Source organism: Myotis myotis, unplaced genomic scaffold, assembly GCF_014108235.1.
Source record: "Myotis myotis isolate mMyoMyo1 unplaced genomic scaffold, mMyoMyo1.p scaffold_m19_p_3, whole genome shotgun sequence".
In the NCBI taxonomy this organism is placed as follows: Eukaryota; Metazoa; Chordata; class Mammalia; order Chiroptera; family Vespertilionidae; genus Myotis; species Myotis myotis.
This window is the reverse complement of record NW_023416335.1, coordinates 151,976,642-152,004,234: the sequence shown is the minus strand read 5'-3', so window position 1 is coordinate 152,004,234 and position 27,593 is coordinate 151,976,642. Positions and strand designations below refer to the sequence as shown.

General features: G+C 41.1%; 1 protein-coding gene and 1 non-coding gene across 4 annotated transcripts in view; one reads left to right on the top strand and one right to left on the bottom strand.

Moving 5' to 3' along the window:
* The window catches only part of SRGAP1 (SLIT-ROBO Rho GTPase activating protein 1), a 277,626-nt gene that overhangs the window by 81,000 nt on the left and 169,033 nt on the right, over positions 1 to 27,593 (top strand). The gene's annotated exons all lie outside the window — the stretch shown is intronic.
* Positions 1,192 to 1,298, bottom strand: LOC118652205. Its single transcript, XR_004966473.1, has one exon. It is a non-coding gene; the product is annotated as a U6 spliceosomal RNA (small nuclear RNA).

Genomic DNA, 27,593 nt, shown 5'->3' with positions numbered 1-27,593 from the left:
CGTGAAGTGGAGAGAATGAACTAAAAGATCTGTTGAGACCTTGCAACTCTCAAGCCCAATGAGTGTGTTCTTTTCCCTCCACATCATGTTTTCGTCTAGAAAGAGAAACTTTCTTTTTTCTCTTTTCCCCTATTTCTTCCTATGAATGTACACTCTCCTTTACAACCTTCCTTTTTGCTGTTGCCCAACCTGATACTGTAAAACTTGTCTTTCTCAGACAGTTTGCTTATCTATTTTTTCTACTAAAAAAAAAAAAAAAAGAGCTGAACCCAAGAGCTAGAGCCAGAGTGCTGTGTTCCCCAGAGGAAGGGAGGACAGGAGGAAGGAGAGGGGGTGGGCCGTGTGTCATGGGGTGGGGAGCGCAGTCTGGAATTGAGGTCTGTCAGGAAACAGAAGGCAGTTTTTACACTTCCTTCACTTCCAGGATGGTTGAGGATTCTGCTTGGAAGCTGGGCTTTTTGTTTAAAAATGTAGGCCACAAGGAAAACTGCCTTTGGGAGTGCAACTGAATGGCTAATTGTTCTTAATTGTATTCTTCTATGCTCAGCCAACCACTAACTACAGTATCAGCTTTAAAAACAGTATTTAGGGAAATTGTTTGTGCCTCCGCTTGTTTCTTACATTTAGTGTTTTCATCGTTGGAGGCAACATGCCTCCAAGTGTCACCATGAAGGCCCAGGTGGGCATCTGCTTTAGCTGGCATGTGGCAGCCCCTGTGAATTGTGCACAGTCGACATATGGAGAGTGGAGGCTGTGGAACCCCTGATCATTGCAATAGTTGTCCCCCACCTTCAGTGACCTGAGAAGAGGCAGTTTCCCCCTAGGCGTGGGCTGGGATGGTTTTTTCCAGATGTTCTCCAGAGACTGCCAGAAGCTTAGTGGATTCTGAATGGGAGTGATACTTTGAAATCATTTAGTGTTGCTGGTCTATCAAAGTTAAGTTCATTGTGGCAAGTAAGGTATTTGAGGCAGAGTTAATGCCTGATAAATACACATGGAATCACTCAGCTTTCTTTCCTTCCAACACCTTTTCGCCTACTGATTGCAGTTTTGTTGTTTGGTTCATCTGCTGAGATTAACTATAATCTCTTGTCCTTCTGGTTGGATTAAAAAAAAAAAAAAAAAAAAAGGAATGGCTGTTAGCTCTTGTCACCATGCCCAAACATGAAGTAATTCTTTTTTTTTTTTTTTTTAAATATGGAACGCTTCACAAATTTGCGTGTCATCCTTGCGCAGGGGTTATGCTAATCTTCTCTGTATCATTCCAATTTTAGTATATGTGTTGCAGAAGTGAGCACAGTAATTATTCTTTTTAAACTGGAGACCCAGATGATAGGGTGTTTGTGCTTAAAATAAATTAGTTAGGCCAATTGGATTTGACTGTCAGCTGGACTAGTAACTTATCTTGAGAATGTCTGTGCTGATCTGTAGCTAACACAACAAGCTATATACTTAAGGGGTGAAACTCGTGGTTTTCTTTAAAATTATAACTGGGATTTTACTTCAGAATTTTACCTCATCAACTCTGGCCCTTGACAGTCAAATGTGTGAACATCCTTTGCAAAATCCTCCATGTGGCCCAGTTTTTTCATAGAGAAGGACTTACAGCCCTTCCTCCCAACATACCAGTTCAACAAAAAAGCAAAAGAGTTGATTCCTCTGAGCGGAAAGCTCTTTTGTGGCATATTAGTCATTTTTTCCCTAATATCTTGCATTTTGCTGAAAATAATTGAGTGCTGTTCCCTGGAGTATTGATGCCAATGAGCCTGGATTCCATTGACTGAATGGACCCCACCTGGTTGTGATTTCTGAGCTTTTCTGTCTGCTTTTCGTAGGAACGTTATGTAATATTTTCTTATTATGTTATCTCTCCTGGTTGGCACTTCTTGACTCTTACTACTTCCATTACAGTGTATTAGAATTTTGTGTAAAATAAGAGTAAATGTATGTTAATAATGACCTTAGAGGAACTTCTTCGAATAAAGAACATGACATCTGTACATTTATAACCACTCCATCAATTCTGCAGGCCTTTTCCCTCTTTCAGCTCTCTATATTTGCACTCCAGTAAGAAAAAACTGAAGGGAGCCTTGTTGAAAAGATTCTCCATGGTCCTTCGCCATGGTATAATGACCAGATAATTCTAGCAGTCCTCAAGACTGTCCTTTACACTGTAAGGAAAACACCTATTATAGCTCTTCATTTAAATAGAAAGGACGAGCTTGGGAATAACTATACATACTATAACTTATAGGTAGACTTTCTAAGCAATTAAATGAATGACACAGATGTCTAAATAAAGTATATAATTGTGAGTTACATTTTTATTACCTTTTATTCCAAGCCATCTCAAATTATTTGGAAGATGTGGTGATAGTTTGATGAGTAAGATGGCATTCTTCTTTCTTGCTCATTGCTTCACAATTCTAGACAGGTGTTATTTTAGTGCTAATGGGACCGTGGTGATTTTGCCGGTTGGCTCAACTGGGCTGGATCTTCAGAAGAGGTTTGCTCACAAAGAGTGTCATAGCTACTCACTAGCTGCCTCAGCAAACATCTTAATGAGGCATTATTAGCACCATTGAAACTTGCCATTGAGCATTATCAGTCCACGTTGTTCTTGCTCTTTTCTTTTCTTCTGAGCCTGTCTTCTTTCCTGTCCTCTGATCCTCCCCATATTGCCTTCCATCTGTTTCTTCATCTCATTTCTTTCATCTCCCAGCATGCACTCTTTCCATTGTCCATCCATCCTTAGCACAATGCCCGACATATAAAAAAGAACTCATTAGATAGATAGATTGTTTTATGAATACAACTAAAAATTATTTTAGCCAGCTTCCAATAAAAGCATTACAATAAGAAAGGAGAAAAAAAAAATAAAAGAGCCCTTCAAAATAACTGGGGGAATTATAGGTACCAGAAAATCTAGGCTAACTCTAGTCACTACAATGAGTCTCAAATTTAATTCTGTGGTTACTCAAAGTTTTCAGAAAGGGGAGCGCAATGAGTTATGCATCACTCATTGTCTGGTGGAAGGAAGCATGCCAAGGCATCAGGAGGAACAGTTTTTTTCTAAGCACTCATTTCTGTGTATACGGTTGCTCATTCAACAAAATAATTGACAGTCTCAGTAATTTTACAATAAGCTGCCAAAGTTTTTCTCAGTTTTAAAAAAAAGTATTGAGCATCCAGTATGTGCAAGGCCCTGTACCAGAACTGATCATACAAGATGAGTAGGTAAATACATGGGCTCTGCCATCTTTTATTATATCCTGTGAAGTGAGTTAATAGTAATAATAATTAACATTTCATTGACCTGCTGGTATGTGTCTGGCTCCTAAGTGTATACACGTATGAACATATTCATTCTTAGAACATCCTATTGTACTGTTATTTCTCTATTTTACAGTTAAAGAAACTGGGGCAAAGGGAGGTTAAATAATTTGTCCCAGATTCAGTAGCCTGTGCGTGGCAATAGGTGGGGTTTGAACCGAAGTCAGGCTGACTGGCTCCCGAGCCCACATTTTTAACCATTATTCTGCCTGACTTCTCTAGAGGTATAAGGGAAGGAAGAAAAACAGATCTGGGGAGGCTGGAAGAAGATAGAGGTGATTGGCTTGGAATATGTTGAATCTGAGTTGCCTGAAAGTATCAGAAATGTGGATGTCCATGGGCTATGGAGTATCCAGATCTGCAGCTGGGCAGAGAGATCTGGGCCAACATTTAAGTGCTTTTTAGGTGCCAACAGCACATGGTTGGTAAAGATATGTAACCCTCTGGCAATTGGATGGGCATATACGTGTTAGGTACAAGGTTCATAAGCAGGAATGAGTGGTAAGCACTTTTCTCATTTTGTAATAGCCGGCCATGTTTGAGACACATATACCTCAGGTCTTGCAACTCTTTCCAAGAAGGTGCTCTTATTCCCATTTTACAGCTGAGGAAACTGAGGCCAGTTGTAAGTGGCAAAGCTCGGGTTTAAAGCCAGAGTTTTGTGACTGCCCCTGATGCATGGAGTTGGGCTACAGGAACAGAGAGGGGTGTGAAGCTTTGCTAGGAAGACAGTTGAACTCGTCTCACAGCACCGTCGAGGGCCTCAAGTGGCTTCTGATAGTGCATGGATGAAATAACCCAATCCAAAAAGAATTTGAGGACCAGTGTTCCGTCACTCATCATGTAAGAGAACCCTAGAACAGCTGTAGCAATGGAAAATTTGCTTTGGAGCAGGTGCATGCTGGGTGAGTGAGCCACCCAGTCCCCCCAGCTCCTTCTCCTGCCCTCCAGCTGCGGTCCTACCCAGGCACTGCACGGTCTCCCAGGTAGGCTGCATCATCCTCGCTGACTGTGCAGTGACGTGGCCGGGCCACCGATCCACATCTCAGTTACTCAGGCACAAACGATGACTTCCTGGCAGAGCCCTCAGGAAGGCCCCCCACCCCCACCCCAGGAAACAAAACAAACAGAGCCCTTCCTATTCCCCTATTTTGACATCCTCTTTCTGCCCCCGCCCCCCAAACCCAAGAAGGGCAGCAGAAATTTGGATTCAGCACTTTTACGTTTAACTCTTTATTGCCATTAATATTCATGGCTGATTCTTGAGGGACAAATGCCTCTCTTCTCCTTTCCCCTTTGTCATTTCTGTGTCCAGCTAAGTTCCTAATAGCCCGCTTCTCCCCACTGCTTTGCCTGCTCCACATCTCAGCGGACTCAGCTATGGACCCAACGGCTTCAGAGTGTCCTGTCCTCATTATTACTCCAGGGGTGTCTGAGTGTTGTCACTATGCAGTATGCACACCCTTAGCTTTGTGGGCTTTGCTGTTACTGTCTGTCAATATAATCACGATAGCTTCTTTTTTCCGTTGAAAATGGTGCTTTCTGGGATGCTTTTCCTTTCCTCTGACCAACTTAAAAATCTTTCCTTTCAATCTTGAAGTCCTTTTTCAAGCTTTCTCTATTGCGCTGCTTTGGGGAGCTGTCTCAGGTCTCGCTCCCTGGGCAACAGGTGGAGTCTATTGGGCAGTGCTTTGGGAACAGCCCCTCTTAGGAAGCTTGCAGGGATCCCACAGGGAGCTCTGGAGCTGGGATGGCCCGAGGGAGGGGGCGGAATCTTGGGTGAGGTGGCTTCCTTCAGCCAACCACAAGGACTGGGGAGGAAATCAGCTGTGAGCCATCCACAGCCAACACTCCTGGCAAGTGGGGGAGTGAGCACTTCAGTTCCGAGCAGGAACCTGAGCAGACACACAGCATCCCCTGCAACAGCCTTTCCGTCTGGTCACCTCAACGTGGTCTCTTCAAGGCTCTGACGTCTCTTCTGCAGAAGTCATCTTGGCAATAAAAGCCTTTTCAACTAAAAATGCCTGCTATCTTCTTTTGCCCTAAACTGCATTATGAACTAGAGGTTTTGTAATGAACAATAAAAACAAGCCAGCATAATAATGGGGAATGTCTCATTTTCATTTTCTCCTTGATACTATTATTGTCACCATCCTCACGTTGGCCTTAATTCCTCCTATTTGGATTCATGAATGGCTTCTTTAAAAAAAAATTGTTTTACAGTTTTATTGACATATAATTGACATACAATAAACTGCACATATTTAAAATATATAATTTGATGAGTTCTTGCATGCCTATGACATTATTAAGATAGTGAACCGCCCCTAAATTTTGTCATGCTCCTTTGTAATTCTTCCTTTGGTATCCCCACTAGCTCCACCTGCTCCAGGCAACCACTGATCTGCTTTCTGTCGCTAGATTAGTTTGAATTTTCTAGAGTTTTATATAAATGAAATCATGCAGCCTTTTTAAAATTTTTTTTTGAGGGGGTCTGACTTTTTTCTCTTGGCATAATCATTTTGAGATTCATCCATGCTGTTGCGTATGTCAGTAGTCACTTCCTTCCTATTGTTGAGTAGTATTCCATTGTTCTTCCACTGACCTAGTTGATGGACATTTAATTGTTTCCACTTCTGACTACTACAAATAACGATGCCATGAACATTTGTGTACACGTTGTTATGTGGACAACCACTTTCACTTGTCTTGGGTACTTAGGAATGGCATGGCTGGGTCACATGGTAGGTCTGTGTTTGACTTTATAAGAAACCACCAAACTATTTTCCAGAATCATAGCACCACTGTGCAATCTTACCAAGCAGTTTACAAGAGTTGCATTTGCTCTACATCATCACTGACACTTGGTATTGTGGGTCTTTTCAGTTTTAGCCAGCCAAGTGTGTAGTGGTATTTAATAGTGGCTTTAATTGGCATTTCCTTAACCCCGGGTCACTAAAGTTTTTCTCTTGTTTTCTTGTAAAAGTTGTATGTTTTTAGCTCTCACATTGAAGCCTCGGGCCTGTTGTGACTTAATTTGGTTTATAATGTTAAGGGCTTAAGTTTTTTTATAAGTAGATATTTGTTGTTCCAGTAGTATTTGTTGAAAAGATTTTTCTTTACCCATTGAAGATTTTTTTCAAAAAACGAATTGCTAAGAGTTTTATAATGCATGGCTTTGAATTTTGTCAAGTGATTTTTTTTCTGCATCTATAAAGATGATAATGGTGTTTCTACTTGATTCTGTAGATGTTGCCTTAGCAATATAAGGAGTCATTTCAACTGAAAGTACTACTTGGTTCATTTTGCCCTAAATTGCATAATGAGATGGAGGTCTTCCTACTGTAAAACCAAGAAGTACTAGCACAATGAAGAAGACCTGGATACCACTTTCTCCTTTAGTTACCATTATCACTCCCATCCGGTTGCCTCCTGCACACACCCTGACCAGCGATCAAACCCACAACCTAGGTATGTGCCTTGACCAGGAATCAAACCTGCAATCTTGTGGTGCATGGGACGATGCTCCAACCAACTGAGTCACCCAGCCAGGGCACCATCCTAATTTTGGCCGTAATCACCTCTAATTCAGATGAGTGGATTAGCTTCTTTTTCTTTTTCTTTTTCTTTTTTTTTTTACTGACTTTATTAGCGTGACATTGGTTAATAAAATTATATAGGTTTAAGGTATACAATTCTATAACACATTATCCATATATTGTATTGTGTGTTCACTACCCAAGTCTCTTTCCACCACCACTTATCCCCTCTTTACCCTCTCCTGCCTCCCCCACCACCATTTCCCTCTGGTAATAACCATACTGTTTTCTGTCATGAGGTTTTCTTTGTGGTTTTAAAAATATATATTTTTTTATTGATTTCAGAGAGGAAGGGAGAGGGAGAGAGAGAGAGAGATAGAAACAACAATGATGAGAGAGAATCATTGATCGCCTGCCTCCTGCATGCCCCACACTGGGGATCAAGGCTGCAACCCGGGCATGTGTCCGGACCAGGAATCGAACCGTGATCTCCTGGTTCATAGGTCAACGTTCAATCACTGAGCCACGCTGGCTGGGCTTTTTTGTTTTGTTTTCTTTTGTTTTGTTTTTATGGTTTATTCCCTTCACCTTTTTCACTCAGTCCCCTCCCACCTCCCCTCTGAGTAGACTAGTTTCTTAACTGTTCTTTTCTCCCTGTCTCTTCCTCTTTCTGTCACGAACTGGGAAAAATTTTCCTAAAGGACATCTCTAGTCATGGTGTCAGTTGTTCTCATGACTAAACGATCACTGGCTCCTCATCACCCTCAGAATAAGGTTTATCTAACCAACAGGTGGGTTAGTGTCTCCCACAGATCATCTCTCTCTAGGGGTAGCCCATTCCTACCCTTGATCCAATCTAAATGCCTTCACTTCTCCTATCTGTGATCTTATACCTTAGGACACTCATTACACGTGTTTTATTTTTTTCTTATCTGTTTCTGTTTCATATTTTCCACAAGACTGTAGCCACTGAATATACAAGCTGTTGTATTTATTTTTGTATACCTATAGTACCTCCCTGATATGGCAGGCATTTTGCATGTGTTTATTGAATGAATAAATGAACATAATTTATGCAATTTCCAAAAATACATATTTAATACCAACTAAGAGAATATATCTTTGGCACAAATGGAGAATGTTTTTTCATTTCCACTTTTGTAAATAATAATTCTATGATAGTTGCTGGGTCGGCGGTTTTTGCCATTGGTTTTTAGGAAACCTAGAGCCTTGGATCAGATATTTTCATTTGAAAGGATACATCATATTTTAGAAATATGATAGATCACATACATGGAATTTTATGACTTTGAAACAGTTCACAGTGTGTAAAGTACTCATAGTTACTGACAGTTTATTTTTCTGACCATTACCAGAGTAACCCAATTATTCTTTGGGGAGGGGGGTAGAGGGGAGAAGAAGGAATCCAAACTAACCCACACCAAAAAAATCCCCTTTACTCTGATACTGATTGCACCTAATAGCTCTTGTTTCGAATTTCATAATTCTAGAAGAGTTAAACTTGAACATGTATCTTTAAACAATGGAGCCTCTGTTTCCCACCAAAAGGCAGTGATTGTGTTGAGCATTTTAACTGGTTATCAGACCTCAGGCTGCCGGTTTGAAGAGTGAACTTTGGCAATAGGAACTTGGCTCTCAACCCTGTTTTGCAGCTGGCTAGAATGTGAATAAACTTCCTATGAGAAAGAGACATATCTTCTCAAAGGAGGAAAGGAATAAAGCCCTCCACCTACCTTCCTCCCTTCTGGTTTGCCCTGAGCCCCTACTTACCTTTTTTGAAAGCATCTTCAGGTATCAGAGAGAGATGTTTTTAGGTCCTCAAAAACTCAGAAAAGAACTAAACGGTTATTTCTACTTTGTAATCCTCATCCTGAAAGATTTATTCTTTTTTTTTTTAAATGTATTTTCCCCTCAAATATATTTTTATTGATTTCAGAGAGGAAGGGAGAGGGAAAAGGAGATGGAAACATCAGTGATCAGAGAGAATCATTGATTGGTTGCCACCTGCACGCCCCCCCAACTGGGGATCAAGCCCATAGCCCGGGCATGTGCCCCTGACTGGAATCGAACCTGGGACTCAGAACGCAGGCCAACACTTTATCCACTGAGCAAAACCAGCTAGGGCTGAAAGATTTATTCTTTGTGAAACCCTGTATCAAAAATGTAGCTTTCTTTCTGACTTCTCCCTCTTCAAGGAATTGTGCAAATACTGCAGCCTTTGTGCTTTGTGGAACTCAACTATTTCTTCTTCTGTTTTAAAAAATATTTTTATTGATTTCAGAAAGGAAGGGAGAGGGAGAGAGATAGAAACATCAATGATGAGAGAGAAACATTGATCAGCTGCCTCCTGCACATCCCGCACTGGGGATGTGCCTGTAACCAAGGTACATGCCCTTGACCGGAATCGAACCCCGGGACCCTTCAGTCCCCAGGCCGATGCTCCATCCACTTCTTCTTGACTTTCGTTGGGTCCCATCTTTGTTTCCTTGCATGATAATGGCTTTAATGTACTGCTCATGCTTCCTCGGGTGCCCCTGTCACCAGCTCACAGCAGGCAGTACTTTAGAGGAGCCTCCTGTTAGTCTCAAAGAAGGTTTCTCCTTTTGAAGCCCTCCATGTCCTTCCTTCAGCCCAAGGCTCACCATCTTTGCTAAAGTCTTTGAGTTTTCCAGTGAGGTGGTGATAAAAGCAACACAAACCTTCACGTTCCCTAGAATTACTTGACATTCTTTGAATGTAGTAGAAACATTTGAAATGTGTTGGAAGCCTTACCCGGGATTTATCATTTCAAACAGTGAACCATTTCTGAATATTTTTTGGCTCTTTATATATTTTTTTGTCTTAAAAATTTTCATCATGACCTACTAATGGGTTACACACGTAATGTGCAAAACATTGATATAGAGGCATGTTCCACTGTTGTGTTGGTAGCATGAGTACGTCTGCTTGATGACCAGATAAACTAGCTGATGTGTTAGACTGTTGGCTGGTATAGACACTTTGATGAAGTGATGGATATATATCTTAGAAGATCATCATTCCTGATTTTTTTTTCATGGGGGAGGGTTTATTTAAAAAAACAAAACAAAACAAGGATCTGCTTAATGATTTGAAAGAGAAAGGGGGAGAGAGAGAGAGAAACATCAATCGGTTGCCTGCCGTAGGCACCCCAATGGGGGATCAAACCCGCATCCTTTCTGTGTATGGGATGATGCTTCAATCAATTGAGCCACCTGGCCAGGGCTTATGGGGAGAGTTTTTAAGAGCGCCAGTTATGTTCTGACTTAGTGAGGCTCCAGTGAGGTTTCCATGGTGAGGTCAACTATCAGGTTGGGGCTGGTGACTATTTTTAGTACTTTCTTCTCATGCATCCTTGACCTCCAGCCCAGCGCTATGAGCCACATGTCTCGCCCATTGAGATTCTGCTCAAAACCCCTTCCCACCCCCATTCCCTACCCAACAGCACTCCTGAATATTCTTTACACCGAATCATCTCCTCTAGAATGACCTACCTGCCTATCGTGCATCCCCATCTTCTGAGTCTGCAGTAGGTGCCTCACATCTGTGCTTTCTTACCCTTCCTGTGTGTTGCTGTCACCTACTTAACCCTACTGTATGACAATGATCTGCTGTGTTTTGTTGTTGTTGTTTTATGTAGGTGAGCCCCTAGAGATCAGGGAGGAGCCTGGAATAACCCCATTCTTATTTTTACCTCAGGTGTGTTGTCTAGTACCGGACACACAGTATTTAATTCATGTTTGTGAATGGACCAGGCCATGCCATTTAGAGCTAGTTTAACCACTGCCCTCACCTTGTGTGCTGGCTTAATAATACGCCCCAGTAGCCACAGCAGTGAACCTGACCTGAAAATCTGTTTATCAGAATCCATAGAGTCATCTTGCTCCAATTTGGGCAGATATTTTTAAGAGCATGTGTACATTTTGTTTACAAAACCAGATTAAACTTAAAAAGAAAGCTTCTCCACCATGTCTCTTCATTTTATTGGGATTTAATTTTTTTTTTTTTTTTAGCCTGACTTTCAGAATGTTTATACTGATGGTATGAAGATGAACTTCCTTAACATTACACACACTTTAGCTCCTAATTTTCTCATTTAAAGGCTTTTGGAGGGGTTCTTTCTTGGACTCAGTAACTGATAAGTTGTGTAACTATTTATAGAAATTATGAAAACATTTTATGTTTTAGAAATAGAATATACCTTTATTTAGTGGATCCAGATTTTTATTTTTATTTTTTTGTAGATTATGTGTGATTTAACCAACTACATCACATGCAACTGGGAGTGGTGAGGGGGCAGCTGCTAACCCATGTGTCTCATGCAGAAAATGATCTGGGTACTGATCCTCTTGGTGCCTTGATTCTTTTTATCTCTAAAGTGAGTATAGTAACTACCTTCAGGGTTGTTTTAATATGTGAGATGCTATATGTCAAGTGTCTACAAATGTTAGTACTTTTCCTTCCTTCCTTTTTCCCTTCTTTCTAAACACCTTAGCTGGACTTTAATGCCCATATTCAGCTCTAAGGGACTTAATGAATGCCTACTGAATTGAATAAGTTAAAATGTAACTTTAAGAGAAACTTAATTGAGAAGTAAAATCAGATCAATTGGTAGAAAGGATGTCAATTCTGCATGTTGGTTTTATTGTTGTTGAAGAGATACCTGAAACTGAGTATTGGTGTTAAAATAATGAGCTACTCATGGTCATTTGAGTTGGGGCAAGAGAAAAAAACCCCGAGAATAGAATACTAGCAAATTCATTTCTTTGGTGACTGTTAGTTTACCTGGATCCATTTATTTAAAATTCTTTGAAGATGTGCAGTGCTAATTATAAATCCCTGCCCTGAAAGAACTTTTTATTCTCCACCCAAAGAAGGCAGAGGACAAGCTAAGATAGTGGGCTTCTTTAAAAACTCTCCCCAAAAGGGAATGTGTGCTTTGGGGTTTGTTATGACTGAGCCCTTGATGGTGTGGCATGACTGTGACAAGTTACTGATGTCTGTTAGCCCCATTTGCATGACAGAGGAATGATTCATATTCTTAGGCAACCTAGGTTTGTAAGAAATGGGAACCACTAAAAATAGTATATTTTGCAAACATGCAATATGCTTTGAAGTGTTTGATAATAAATGTTTAACTATAGACAAGAAAATTAACCAGAAATCACTCTTGAATACCAGAAAATTCAGTTGTTAAAATTCTTTATAAGATGTAGGGGAATGGCTAAAGAAACTATGGTACATCCAAACAATGGAATATTTACTACTCAGCACTAAAAAGAAATGAGCTACCGAGCTATGTAAAGACATGGAGGAACCTTAAATGCATATTGCTAAGTGAAGAAGCCAATCTACAAAGGCTATGTACTGTATGAATCCAACTATAACATTCTAGAAAAGGCAAAACTATGGGGTAAGAAAAGTCAGTGGGGACCAGGGGTTGAGTCAGGAGAAGGATGAATAGGCAGAGCACAGAGGATTTTTAGGGCAGTGAAAATACTCTGTATGATAGTATAATGGTGGATACATGCCACTCCACATTTGTCAAACCATAGAATGTAACACACTAAGCGTGAACCCTATTGTAAACCATGGACTTTGCATCATTATGTCAGTTAGGTTCATCGACTCTAACCACTGTACCGCTCTGATGAGTGAAGTTGATAATGGGGGAGGCTGGGCATGCATGAGGGTAAGGGGATATAGGAACTGTCTCTTCCTTCTGTTCAATTTTGCTGTGAATTTAAAACTGCTCTAAAAAGTAAAGTTAAAAAAATTTTCCCGAAAGAACAGAAATGTAAGAGACCTCCCACCATCTACCCCAGGCTATGGGCAGTCTCCCTTAATTGATAGAATATAAATTTGCCTTTTGAGGATCCATTAACAAGGCATACTTTTTTTTTTTTTTAATAACAGCTGTATTGAGATATAATTTCTGTACCATACACTTCACCATTTACAGTGTATAATTCATTGGTTTTTAGTATATTTGGAGTTATGTAACCGTCACTACACATTTTCATCATCCCTAAAAGAAATCCTGTACCCATTTGTCATCATTTCTAATTCTTACTACCGCCGCCGTAGCCCCAAGTAACCATTAATCTACTTTGTTTTATAGATTTGCCTATATTGGACAATTCATGTGAATGGAATCATATAATCCAAGGGTGGGAAAAAGCAGGTTTTTCACTTTCTTTGGTCATTGTTTAAATTACCAGCCATTATTACCTAAAAGATAAATCATAAGTAAGGTTATAAAATAATAATACTATGAAGAAGTCAAATAATAGAAATAAATAATATAATAATAAATAAATAATAATACCAGAATAAACTCTGTGTTTGCATACTCACAACTGTAAATCTACTTTTGCCCAGAAAAGTCACTGAGGCCTGCTCCTTACCTAGACCAGTTAGGTAATGGTGGGAGCCCATGGCCTAACTATTGTTTCAGCAGGTAGCCAGCTGCCTGGAGTTCAAAGCCTCAATGATAATGGGATCTGGCAAAATATTGTGCCTTCAGCTGTTCATAGCAGCATTATTCAGAATAACCCAAAAGTAAAAGCAATGCATATATCCACCAACTAATGAATGGACAAATAAAATGTGTATTCATACTATGAAATATTATTGGAATGAAGTATTGGTACCTGCAATCACATGGATGAACTTGGAAAACATGCTAAGCAAAAGCAGCCAGATGAAACAGGAGCCATAGGCCAGGGTCCCCACTGTTCCCCCAACTGGTCTAGGTCGGGAGCAGGCCCTCCCTGGTGGCTTCTCTGGGCTTCTTCCTTGTTGGCAAACTCAAGCATGTCAGTCTGCTGCTCAGGCTTAGACCTCAGGCAGGAAAGCACGTGCACAGGAGAAAATGCCCATGGAGAGCCCGTGACTGTGGCTGTGATAGAATGTCCAGAAGTACCTGACCCTCAGGTGAAGGAGGAGGCAGACCTAGGGCATACCACAGCCAGGCAGGGGCCCACACCTCTCCTGGCTTCTCTCTCTCCTGTGCTCTAGGATACTGAGAGTCTGTGGTAACTTGTGTAAAAACAAAGTAGAGTTGTTCTCATTCCTGCCTCCACCCCACCCCCAGTCTCATGTTGAGAAAGAAAAGCCATATGGGAACTGAGAGTGAGCATATGGGTGTGAGGTAAAACAAACGGGCGGGGCGGGACGGGGCTGCAGTACCGTCTGCTTGTCTTTGTTGCTTGTCTGCTGGCTTCTTCGTGTGTTCTTTTTCCTCACATCACTTTTCTTCTGGAAGGTTTACTGGGGGAGCTATGCAGGATTTAATCTTGAATGAGACATGTGATGTAACAAAATCTCCAGAAATGGTTTCTTAGTTGGAATTGCATCTCCATTCTACAAGACTCAGCAGACACCGATTCTTGGAAAATAATAAACACCGGGGCCAGTGTGAACCCCCAAGAGGACAAAGGGGATGGCACCAACAGACGCTGCCCCAACACCAGTGAGGGTGCAGTCTCGGGGAGGGAGGATGCCGAGCCGCAGTCTCTGCATACCTGCTTGAAGTCTTTGAGCAGTGGTTCTCAACCTTCCTAATGCCACGACCCTTTAATACAGTTCCTCATGTTGTGGTGACCCCCAACCATAAAGTTATTTTTGTTGCTACTTCATAACTGTAATTTTGCTACTGTTATGAATCATAATGTAAATATCTGATATGCAGGATGTATTTTCATTGTTACAAATTGAACATAATTAAAGCATAGTGATTAATCACAAAAACAATATGTAATTATGTATGTGTTTTCCGATGGTCTTAGGCGATCCCTGTGAAAGGGTCGTTCGACCCCCAAAGGTGTCGCGACCCACAGGTTGAGAACCGCTGCTTTAGAGCCTGCCTTCCCTTAATAGCTCCAAATTTATGCCAGGACAGTATGGGGACTAAGTTTTCCCAAAATGTCACTACAGTGGTTCAGAACATGCTCAGTAGAGGTAAGGCGAGTGGCAGCTAAAGCTTTGACAGCCCTTTGATTCCTTCTCAGAAGCTTTGAAAAGCCCCCAGAAAGTTATGCTTGCCCCATCCTCAGTGCTCGGTGCCACCTTCCCTCGGTGCAGACACGCTCCGCTGTCTCGATTGGTGCCTCGGTTCAGTCCCCATCACTTCCTTCTCACTCCCCTCTCACTCCCCTCTCACTCCCCTGCAGACCAGGGAATTGAGAAGGCTGCATCCCACGCTTGTTCTTGGTGATGAGATGGTCTGTTAAGCGTTGCAGGCTGGAGTTTGCAGTGCCCATTAACTATGATGGATCGTCCTTGTTGAATGACCTGACTTTATGAGCAACTTCACTGAGTGCTTAATAAGGTGAAGTAGAGTCCAGAGGATATCATTTTTTAAAATACTGTTGATGGACAGTGAAGATTAGCATGTAATTGCTTTCCTTGGTAAGTAGGGTTTGCACATAGGAGGCTGCTTGGCCCAATTGTGTTACCTCGGTAACCTGTATTGCAAGTTGCTTACCTGATTTCTGCATGTGTTACCTTTTTGAAAAGCACAACTAGGAATTTGAATCTACTCCTAAACGCCACACACCACACCTTACTATAGATAGGCCTTATCCAGAGATTGTTGATTTTTAATAATTTTGTAGATCTAAGCTCTGACTTCCTGTCCCTCGTCTCCTCTTTCTTTCCCTGTGTATCAGGTTAATGGTGTATATATTCATGAAGTTGTCCATTTATCCACAACCTTTTGTGAAGGTGGGTAATTGCTGTCTTGGTGTAAGTGAAATGTCTTGCCTCGGGAAGGTAATGTAAATAAGTGTATTATATTTTGGGTGGACCATCTTCAATTACAAGACATCTGTCAATTATAAGACTGAACATTTTTCATTACCGGAGAATGGGGATTACTTTGCAAATATGACCCTAGCAAACCCAAAATGTAAAGTGAAGCAACCCGTTCAATTTCATCTGTGCCAGAATACCAGATACCATTTATCCTAATCCCGTGGCTGGTTCCAGAAAATGTTTACTGCATATTTCCAGAGAAACAAGTTTCTGAAATTATGATTGGGCAAATAAGTTCTGATTACCAAAATCTAATTAGCTACATATGTATTCCTTTGGTACTGATGCCAGGATCGTTGATAAAGCTCGGTGTGAGTTTTGCTATGTTCCTTAACCAGTAGTGGAGCCTGATGGATCATTTAAAGCTGGGATGGAAACTAAGGAAATTCAGTTCAGTTGGCATTTATCCTGAAGATTTAAATCCATGTCATTAGATTATCCATAGTTATTTTAGGAGGATTTGCTGAAGATGTATTTCTTTCCAGATTTGAAATTCCTACTTGTGTGTGGGGGGGGTATATGTTTAAATGTTGAGGGGAGCCTTATTAGATTTATTAATAATAAACAGTATGTTTTTCTGATTATGATTCTTCCAAACAAGGCTTTCAGTTAATAATAATTACCTTTATTGACTAGCTCTATTATACTGGACATAAAAATGGGGCATTATTTAAATTAGTATTTCGTGGCAAAGGAAGTATTTGAACCCAGGTCTGTGAGATATCAAAGCCCACACAGGCTTAATCACTATATGTATTCAGATGAATCCATCAAATTTACCTTCTGGCTTTGAAACTGGTAAGCTACATCTTTTCAAAACTCCAGAACCCTATGAACATACCATGGCATTAGGCTAAAATGACAAAAACGAAAAACAAAACCAAACCTCTGGAGCCAGACTGACAATCTTGCCTTCTTGAACAATGTTTACATCTACACCTTAGATCAACTGATGGAAGTTCTCCACAGTGCGATTGTGTCTGCTGGGTCAGCTTTTGTATAACATCTCAGATTGTCAAAAATGCCCTCATGATGTGGTCCATTAGTGGAATCAGTTTAGGGCAGTGGTCGGCAAACTGCGGCCCCTGGAGTGTGGCTCTTCCACAAAATACCTCGTCCGGGTGCGCACGTACAGTGCGATTGAAACTTCGTGGCCACACTCAAGGGGCCAAAGAGCCGCATGTGGCTTGCAAGCCGTAGTTTGCTGACCACTGGTTTAGGGTAACTGACAGACAGGGATATGACACTGATACTCTAAATCAGCGCTTCTCAACCTGTGGGTTGCGACCCCTTTGGGAGTCGAACGACCTTTTCACAGGGGTCACCTAAGATAATCGGTAAACACATATATAATTATATATTGTTTTTGTGATTAATCACTGTGCTTTAATTATGTTCAATTTGTAACAATGAAATTGGGGGTCACTACAACATGAGGAACTGTATTAAAGGGTCATGGCATTAGGAAGGTTGAGAACCACTGCTCTAAATCATCAATTGGACATCCGCGAGGTGAGCTCTCAAATTCTCACTCACCTTGTCCTTCCCACCAGCATCTCCTGAGGCAAGGTTCCCTCTGCAGGTTCTGTGTGTTCTACCTCCTTAATACTTACCCTCATCCTTTCTCCTTGCCCACCACCACCAACTGGTTTTAGGCTTCTATCTTTTCACTCTACTCTTTCCTTCCTGTGAGCAGCTTCCTTTGCCCTCCTGTATAATAATGCCCACCAGATTTGAAGACTTCATACAAGCAATTGCAAAATATCTCATTATTAACTTTTAAATATTGATTACATGTTGATATTACAATATGTTGATATGTTGGGTTAAATAAATATATTTTAAAGTTAATTTTACCTGTTTCTGTTTCTTTAACTACTAGTAGCCCGGTGCACGAAATTTGTGCACATTAAAAGGGAATTAATTGCCCTAACCTGTTTGGCTCAGTGGATAGAGCATCGGCCTGTGGACTCAAGGGTCCCGGGTTTGATTTTGGTCAAGGGCATGTACCTTGGTTGCGGGCACATCCCTAGTGGGGAGTGTGCAGGAGGCAGCTGATCGATGTTTCTCTCTCATTGATGTTTCTAATTCTCTATCCCTCTCCCTTCCTCTCTGTAAAAAATCCATAAAATATATTTTTTAAAAAGGGAATTAATTAGCAGAGATATTTTAATATTGCTATTTTCTCTTTCTCTATAATAGAAGTGTGAGAGATGAAAGGAAATTAGTAAAATGTATATGAAAATAATATATAAATTTATTAATAAATAAACAGTAACGAAAGGATATAACAACAACAGAGGCATGATATAAAAACGACAAAAACATGATACGAAAACAACAAAAACATGATATGAAAACAACAAAAACATGATATGAAAACAACAGTGATGCAAACAATGACTGATAAAGTGATTAAACTTATTTTAATATCGCCCTGTACACCACATTAAGAGTGAAAACACTTTCAGAGTGCTTGACTAATTTCCCTTGTGATGAAGTACTTAGAACTTTAACTGTAACATCACATGCTCTTCAAACTCGAGAGAAAGCAACATATAACTGACCATGTGCAAAAACGGGTTCAGGTAGGAATATGCCTACTTTGTCTAGAGTTTGTCCTTGTGATTTATTAATAGTCATCACAAATGCTGGCATCACGGGAAACCGTCGTCAAATCTATTTAAATGGGAGGCCAGTGTCAGATGGGGACAAATTAATTCTTGGAATCAGAACAGCCTCTCCCTCTGCAGATCCTGTTAATACTTCAGCTTCGATAATGTTAGGTTGTAATCTTTTGATAATAAATCTGGTACCATTACAAAGACCCCATATACTACTGAGATTTCTCAATAGCATGACGATTGCACCCACTTTCAATTTTAATTTATGACATGGCATTCCTGAAGGAGTAATACTATTAAGAAATTTGATGGGAAAATTTTCCTTTTCAGCATCATCTGTGGAATCAATGGAATCATCACTCAAATATGTGTGAAAATCTCCATTGAGTATATCCAAATTTTCTTCATTTAATTTTTGAATATGCTCATTTTTTGGACAAAGAATTGCACATTTAGATATATTTTTAATATTATCTATAGCAGTGGTTCTCAGCCTTGGCTGCACATTAGAATCACCTGGGAATCTTTTTAAAATCCTGATTCTTGGGTCTCATCCTCCAAAAATTTTTCTTTGTTATGGGGTGGGGCCACAACATCAGGAACAAAGAAACAGAATTAAAACTTTATTGTGGGGAGCCGCTAGAGTGTTTTGGACAGGTTCAAGCCTTGGACTGATGAGAGGGCACAGTCCTCTCATTGCCACGTGCAAGTGCCAGCTTGGAGGGCAGAGCCCTCCCAGCACAATTATAGCCAACAGCTGTAGTTGTAAGCTTAAACCTATGGTCCGAACACGTGGCCCCACGTGCCTGAGTGATGTATAGTTTAGGTGCATGTAGTTGAGTAGGATTGAAACCCAGGAGAATGTTGTAAACATCTTGGTCACGCCCTTACTTTGCCTCTAGCATCTGCTATAAAATAAAGGCATGGCTGTGGGCGTGGTCGCTGTCTCTCAGAGAAGCAGCGTCCCACCGAGACCCAGATTTCATTCTCTTGTCTGTCTTTTCTAAGCCTTTCAGCCGCCCCCACTCAGGTTCACCCCTGACCGTGCTAGTGCGGCACACTTTAGAGAGATAATGCCTCCACGCTCCCAGGGCGGGTTCCTGCCTTAAATTCCACCCTTACAGGAAACAGCTCTGGGAAACAGCTCGGGGGAAGGCGCAGCTATTGCCAAAACAACCCCTGCAGGACTGACTTCCTTCCGCTTGGTTGTGGTGGTTGTGGTGTGATGAACTCCACCTATGGTTTTTATATAAGTAGATGAGAAAATTTAAAAATACATATGTGGCCTACACTTGTGGCTCAAATTCTGTTTCTACCTGCTTGCTTTCTACAGTACTTATCCACAGTTTGGGCATACCATTTGTGTGAGATACCTTAAAGAGAAAATAAAATGTGTGGGAGGACTACGTTCACCAACAGCCACAGACCAATGTCTGTCTCATATGATATTTAACTTCATAGGAACCACTAGTGTAGAGGGTTAACCAGACTTTGTACTGTTTAGTAGATTAATGAAATTCTTTGAAAGATGACTGTTATCTACTGTAGAATTTTATCTCCATTATATACTTTCTTCTTTTTAGGTTTTCCCCAAAACTGAACATTTAAGGTAGCAAGTGTCTTCCCTTTTAGAGCAAAGTATAATAATATTTCAGGACTACTAGGGAAAGTTTTAATGAGAACTATCTCATTAAAATAGTATTGGGTATTTGAAATAATTGTAAACCTTTCCAAATTCTTTTTACAGCCTGGTCACTGTGGCTCAGTGGTTGAGCATTGACCCATGAACCAGGAGTTCACGGTTTTATTCCTGGTCAGGGCACATACCTGAGTTTTGGGCTCCATCCCCAGTGGTGGGTGTGCAGGAGGCAGCCGATTAATGATTCTCTTTCATCATTGATGTTTCTATCTCTCTCCCTCTCCCACTCTGAAATCAATTTAAAAACCATATAAATTTTTTTTTCCATATGAAATTACCTGGTATGCCTAAAATAACATTGCAGAAAAAGACCAAATTGTGCATTTTTTTAAAAATCAACAGGTTTGTCAGAATAGCTTCAAGATTATTTTTTTTGTTTTATAAAGAAAATTATATAATTGGAAACAGCAAAAGTTTCTGACACAGTAGAATATATATTTTGGTATGTTTTTTCCCTGGGAGGGACAGGCAAAGGGGCAATTGGAACTGACAGAAGAGGAACTAAAGAATTCCAGGGACCTTCTTTCATGGAGTGGAGTCAGACTGCCTGGGTTCAGAACCCAGCTTCACTTACTGGCCAAGTGGCCATGGGCTAGTTCTTAACCTGTTTTTTTGCCTCAGTTTACTCATCTCTAAAATTGAGGTAATAATAATAATAATAATAATAAGTAACAGAATTGGTATGAGAAGTAAATGAGTTAATTCATATAAAACAGAATGGTACCTGACATAATACACAATCAGATTTAGCTATAGGACAACATTATTATTATAGATGTCATTACTTTTATTAGCTCTCTTACCTATGAATGGAAAATTTAATTTTCTAAGCCCTTTGTCACTCATCCCTTCACCCTTCTGACAGTAGTGTGAGTCAAGTCCCTGAGGGCAGGTATTTATTACACCTGTTTTAATGATGAAGTCACTTGAGCCCAGAAGAGGGTCAGTAACTTGCCCAGGGTCACCTAGGTATTTAGTGACTGAGCTTCCCAGTTAATCCTTCCCACTAGCCCCATAAACAGGATTGTTAAACCCCAGGGAAAGCTACGTTGTGGTTTTTCCTCTTTGAATTACACCCCAGCACAGCTTACTGGTGATTACTTGTGGATGGCTTGATCACTTGTGTTTATTTTACCTAAAATCCATCAAATTCTAAATTTAAACATGTCCTAGCAGAAGAGTTGGTTATCTCTGCGTTTTTTAAAATGCTGGCGTCCTCTCATCTAACATAACTGTGTTTAAGGCCCAGCTCTATCCTTTGTCACTGTTTAACTTTGAGTACTTTGTCCTTTCGTAAAATGAAAACTATACTATTTTGGATCGACTGAGCTCCTTTAATTGTTTTCATATGTAGAAGCTGTAATCTTTTTAAAATATATATATATATTTTATTGATTTTTTTTTTTTTTTTTTACAGAGAGGAAGGGAGAGGGATAGAGAGTTAGAAACATCGATGAGAGAAAAACATCGACCAGTTGCCTCCTGCACTCCTCCTATTGGGGATGTGCCCGCAACCAAGGTACATGCCCTTGACCGGAATTGAACCTGGGACCTTTCAGTCCGCAGGCCGACGCTCTATCCACTGAGCCAAACCGTTTTGGCTAGAAGCTGTAATCTTGCTTCAGACTGGTACAAAGGGAGACAATACAGGTTTTGGCAAAGTCAAAACGTCAAACAGCAAAGGTGGATTGAGACCTAGTGCTGTTAGTGCGTTGTGGCCTTGGACTAGTCACCCAGTCTTTTTTAATCTTAGTTTTCTCATTTGCAAACTAGGGATGTTGGAATGTAAATGTTGGACTGTCGTAAAGATTGCAGATAATCTAATAAAGAGTTTGGCCCTTAGGACCAATGATGGTGGTTATTGATGCTCTCGAATGTCTACCTGTGCCCAGGTGGAGTTGCATGCTCTACACCCAAAACAGCATGTGAAAAAGGCAGTAGGGGTTGGAAAATCGAAATGGAGATAATCTAGAGAGCTTTACCTATTAACGAAATATTTGGAAGGATATACAACAAATGTTATTAATATTACTCATTTGGTGATAAAAAATCAAGTGTTGTTTTTTTTTAAATTACATTTTCTAACATTTTATCATTTACATGTCTGTTTTTGTAGCAATAAATTGTTATTTTTAAATTTAAAAAATCATTCATGTTTTTTAGAAAAAGGAATTGCACCGTATTAACAGATGTGTTCCCTAGATGGTTGAATTTTCCCCCCTTCTTTCTACTTTTCTAATCTTCTGAAATGAGTGTTTGCCTGAATGATGGAGAAAATAAAAGTTCATTTTTAATAGGCATAATCAGCACCCCAAGTGGAATCTACAGTGCATTAGAACTCGCAAAGTATGGGTTCTTGAGAAATGTGTGAAGATGTTTTAGGACCAATAGATGTAATAATAATAATGCGAATAACAATAGGTTCCATTTTCTATGTGAGGCTCTATTTAAATTTCTTAAGTGCATTATCTAATTTAATCCTCATAACAACTGAATGAAGATTAGTTTTTTCAATGGAAAACAAAATCTTGATCATAGCAACAGAGAAAATTGTCACCTATGCTCAGTTGAAGAAACAAAGCTATCCACAAAATTTATGCCCACGTTGGCATTGGGCCAAGTCCTATAACCTGTGAGCTGCCATGCAAACCTTAATTACCATTTACTGCCCTTTTTTTTCTTCCTCAAATCACTCTTAATTGGGCAAACTTGGGGGTGGGGGACAATGGGAATGGTTTTGGAATGGTTTTGGTTGAATATCTTTTTCTTGCTTTATGCTTAGGATACAGTTATCAGTACAGTTATTGAATGAAAACAGGTGGTGATACTGAAACCTGGTTTTGTACCACTGCAAGTGTGGAGGTTATGGGTGGGTAAGTCTGTTCCTTTTGTAGTGGGTAATGAACTTGGCAACTGCTTTCCTTCTGGCCTTTGGTTCCCATAGTGATTCGGAAACGTTCCTAGGTTAGTTTTGAAGGAAGTTTCACATTTGAGTATTCATAACTGCTTTCCCATAACTATGAAGTAATTCTGTATTTACTTCTCATGAGTTGCCGTGTTTAGTGGGCTTTTTGATTGGTTGGCTTTGTCCAGTCTCTTGAGTGCACTTACTCATACAAAGTACTCTTTTGGAAGTTTGCTATTTAATTTAAAAAGTATTTGTGACTTCTTTGCAGAAGGGGAGGGATGTTCCTGTTTATTCACCTTTATAGAAAAGCAATTAGCATGAGTCATAGTGCTGGCATTTGATACATTTTTGTTGAACCAATGGCTAAGTTCTTGTTTCAGTTCAAGGAGACTTTCTTAAGGGTTGGAGTTGCCTGATGGGAACAGAGGCTGCTCTTGGGAGAGAGAGAGTGAACTCTGGGCAGGCATGGGCTTGGGCAGTATGGCCACCAGACAGCAGATAGGACTAAATGATGCCTAAGGCTTATGGTAGATTTGAGATTCTGTGATTCGTCTGTGCCTCTAACATGTGTCCCAAGAGGAGAGCATAGGAACCACAGGCTATGCTGTGGCGCTGTCGGTCGTGGCGCTGGCTGACGGGACTGGTACAGCACTGGGAGCACATGCTCTTCTGATTCCTCGAGTCAGCACGAACAGTTCTCATTTTGAGAAACAGGTCCAATGAAATTGGGCTTCAGATCATCTTCCAGATTTAGTGTGAGTCCAGGAGAGAATGGTGAGGAAGTGAAACTGTTCTAGTATTTTCAATTCCGAGAAAGTTGGTATGAGATGTTTAGAATAAGTCAAGCCATTGGCATCCAGGTTACAAATAACTTCACTTAAAAGCCAGGAACTAGCCCTGGCTGGGTGCCTCAGTTGGTTGGAATGTCATACCAGACACCAAAAGGTTGCTCTCTTGATTCCCGGTCAGGCACATATCCAGGTTGTGGGTTTGATTTACAATCAGGGTGTATATAGGAAGCAGCTGATCAAAGTTTCTGTATCTCCCCACCCTCCTCTTTCTCTCTCTCTCTGAAAATCAGTAAAAACATATCCTCTGGTGAGGATATTTTTTTTTAAAGCCAGGAAATAATATTACTCACTAAATATGTCACCTTAAGTAACTTTAAAAAAAAATATTTTATTGATTTTTTACAGAGAGGAAGGGAGAGGGAGAGAGTCAGAAACATCAATGAGAGAGAAACATCGATCAGCTGCCTCCTGCACACCCCACACTGGGGATGTGCCCGCAGCCAAGGTACATGCCCTTGACTGGAATTGAACCTGGGACCCTTCAGTCCGCAGGCCGATGCCCTACCCACTGAGCCAAACCGATCAGGGCTCACCTTAAGTAACTTTGATTGGTTTCCCACACACTATTTATATTGCTGCCTCATTCATGAGCCCCCCCCAAATTATTATTGATCTCAATTTTGTTTCAGTTTTTTATCTTATTTAGTTGCTGATATTAAAAAAATTTGGAGATTACCCAAATTATCCAGATTTCTGGCTTGTCTATTTAAAAAAAAACCAATCAGTTTTGGCATAATTACACCAGGCTCCTACATAGTAACTGTGAACTGGAGCTTGGGGGCTAGAAGTCATGGACTTCAGTAGAGACATTATTGTCCCTCGTTCTTTTATTCCCTGCGTCATTCATTCATGGGGCTCGTCTGGCCTCGCGGGGCATTTGAGTTTACTCTTGATATAATGCTCATATGCAGGTCTGAAGATAAGACTATAAGTAGCTGTTATGGCAACCGCAGGAGGGGACTGTTGAATAATATAAAGTGCTTCATTGGATGCGGGCCGAGTGTTCTGCCTCTGGGATGATCCCAGCCAGCCAACCCTGTAACCAGAGTGAAGAAGAAAACAATGCTCTCCTCCTGTGCTTCCCAGCAGCGTCCGGAGAGCTCTGGTCCAGGGGCCGGGGCCGGCGTGCCCTGCCCACCGATGCCTGCCTAGGCTCAGGGTCACTTGGCACCTGTGCTGGAGAAGGAGCCAGGGGAGTGGCAGAGGCTCAATGGCATCCATTCAGCAGTGTTCTGAATGCCGGCAGCCAAGAGACCGTCAGCTGTGCCTGCGAGGAGTGTGGGTGCCCGCCAGGAACATCTAAACTTCAAAGGGGAAAAACTGTACTGTGGGCTGATGTGGAAAGCTTTTGGTCCTGTTGAATTGGGCTCATTTTTAACAGAGAAGGAAGATGGTGCAAAGAATTTTGGGGGACTCTACCTGTTTTTAGTAACCTTTCCACTCTACCCCTGAGGTGCCAAAAATAATTAAAATGCTTGAGGAGCTGCAACACCTAACCATAAAAGTAGACTGAAAACAAGGGATTTCTACTGTTTTGGTCTCAGAGCTACATAGAATTAGGGTGCTGCGAAAGAAGCAAATTCCATTAAAATGGAAGTTATACATTTATGACCAGTTTAGATTTCTAAAGGGTGGGGAGTAGGGGGATTTTATAATTTTGAGCAACCTATACTTTGGTTCTAATAAGAAAAAGAAATTGTGCTTTCTGTTGTTCTTGAAATTTTTTTTTTCATGCTGGCCCAGGCCTGAAGGCTGATGTCTGGACTTTGTTAAAAACAGCATGTGCCCTTCAACAATCTAAGAGCCTGAAGACAAGCGCGGGTAGACCAAAGGATTCCCACAGCCCCCCAGCGCCCAAGTCTGATTCAGTGACTTCCTGAAGACCTTCGTCACTTACTGTACATGGGTTTTATTTCCTTCACCTGCCCCCTTTCCTCACATATCCCTCCTTTTCCCTTTCTTATTGCTCTTGCTTTTCTCATCAAGCTGTATTTCCCTTTACCCAATTCTTGCTCCCACCTTCCCTCTTTCCTACAGTCTATCGGCCCATTGCCTTCTTTTTTTTTTTTTTTTTTAATATATTTTATTGATTTTTTACAGAGAGGAAGGGAGAGGGACAGAGAGTTAGAAACATCGATGAGAGAGAAACATCAATCAGCTGCCTCCTGCATATTCCCCACTGGGTATGTGCCCGCAACCAAGGTACATGCCCCTGATCGGAAACAAACCTGGGACCCTTGAGTCCGCAGGCCGACACTCTATCCACTGAGCCAAACTGGCTAGGGCGGCCCATTGCCTTCTTAACAGAGTGGGTACACAGTGTGGGCAGAAAGCTGGGGGCGAAAGATTCAATTAAAAGCCAGTGTTCAGCCCTGGCCTGTGTGGCTCAGTGATTAAAGTGTCTGCCTGTGAACTAGAGGGTCTCGGGTTGGATTCTTGATCACGGGCACGTACCTGGGTTGCAGGTTCAAATCTACTCCCCACCACTCCTATTGGTGTTCCTGCGGGGGGCAACCAGTTGATGTATATGTCTCTCTCTCTCCCCCCCCCCCCCTCTTTCCTTCCTTCCCTTCCTCCCCCCACCCCCGCCCGCCCCTGCCTTCCACTCTCCTTAAAATCATCAATGGAAAAAAATCTTCACTCCTTAGGTTAGAATTAATAAAATAAAAAATAAAAAGCCCGTGTTCCGGTTGTGGAAGCATAATTAGGGGAGGGGGAAAGCTAAGATGTAGTTCTCAACCATGTGCTAGAGCTGTTTGTGCATCTGATCACGTGTAAAAAAGAATCTCTTCCAGAAAGGAGCAGCTAGGTATAGGAGTAGGCATGGCAGAGGCAATAAAGCAGGTAGTGTTTTTTAAATATGTTTTTATTGATTTCAGAGAGGAAGGAGAGGGAAAGAGAGAGAAATATTGATGAGAGAGAATCATTGCATGTCTCCTGCATGCCCCCTACTGGGGATGGAGCCCCAAACCCAGGCATGTGCCCTGAAGGGGAATGGAACCATGACTTCCTGGTTCATTGGTTGACATTCAACCACTGAGCCACACTGGCCAGGCAGTGAAGCTGATTTTGTATTTAGGTCCCATAAAGAGTTCATAATGTCCTGGCTGGCGTGGCTCAGTGGTTGAGCATCAACTTATGAACTAGGAGGTCATGGTTCCATTCCCAGTCAGGGCACATGCCCAGGTTGCAGGTTTGATCCCTAGTGTGGGGCATGCAGGAGGCAGCCAATCAATGAGTCTTTGTCATCATTGATGTTTCTATCTTTCTCTCCCTCTCCTTTCCTCTCTGAAAATATATATTTTTAAAAAAAGAGTTTATAATGAAGTATAAGATTAGAAAATGCTAGCATTTTCCCTTGATTCTTTTTTAACCGCTTTGTTGTAAAGATTAAAAGATATACTATCTTTTAAGAAGTGTAGCTTTTCAAAGTAAATTGCAAGGTGAATGGACCAAAATAAATAAGAATGGTACAAGGCAGGTGTTTTAAATGATTTGTAATTTTAAGCCACTTTATTTATTTTTTTTAATTAAATCTTTATTGTTCAGATTATTACACTTGTTCCTCTTCCCCCCCCCCCCATAACTCCCCTCCTCCCAGTTCCCGCCCCACCCTCCGCCCTCACTCCCCACCCACTATCCTCATCCATAGGTGTACGATTTTTGTCCAGTCTCTTCCCGCATCTCCCACACCCCTTTCCCCCCCAAGAATAGTCAGTCCATTCCCTTTCTATGTCCCTGATTCTATTATAATCAACAGTTCATTCTGTTCATCAGATTATT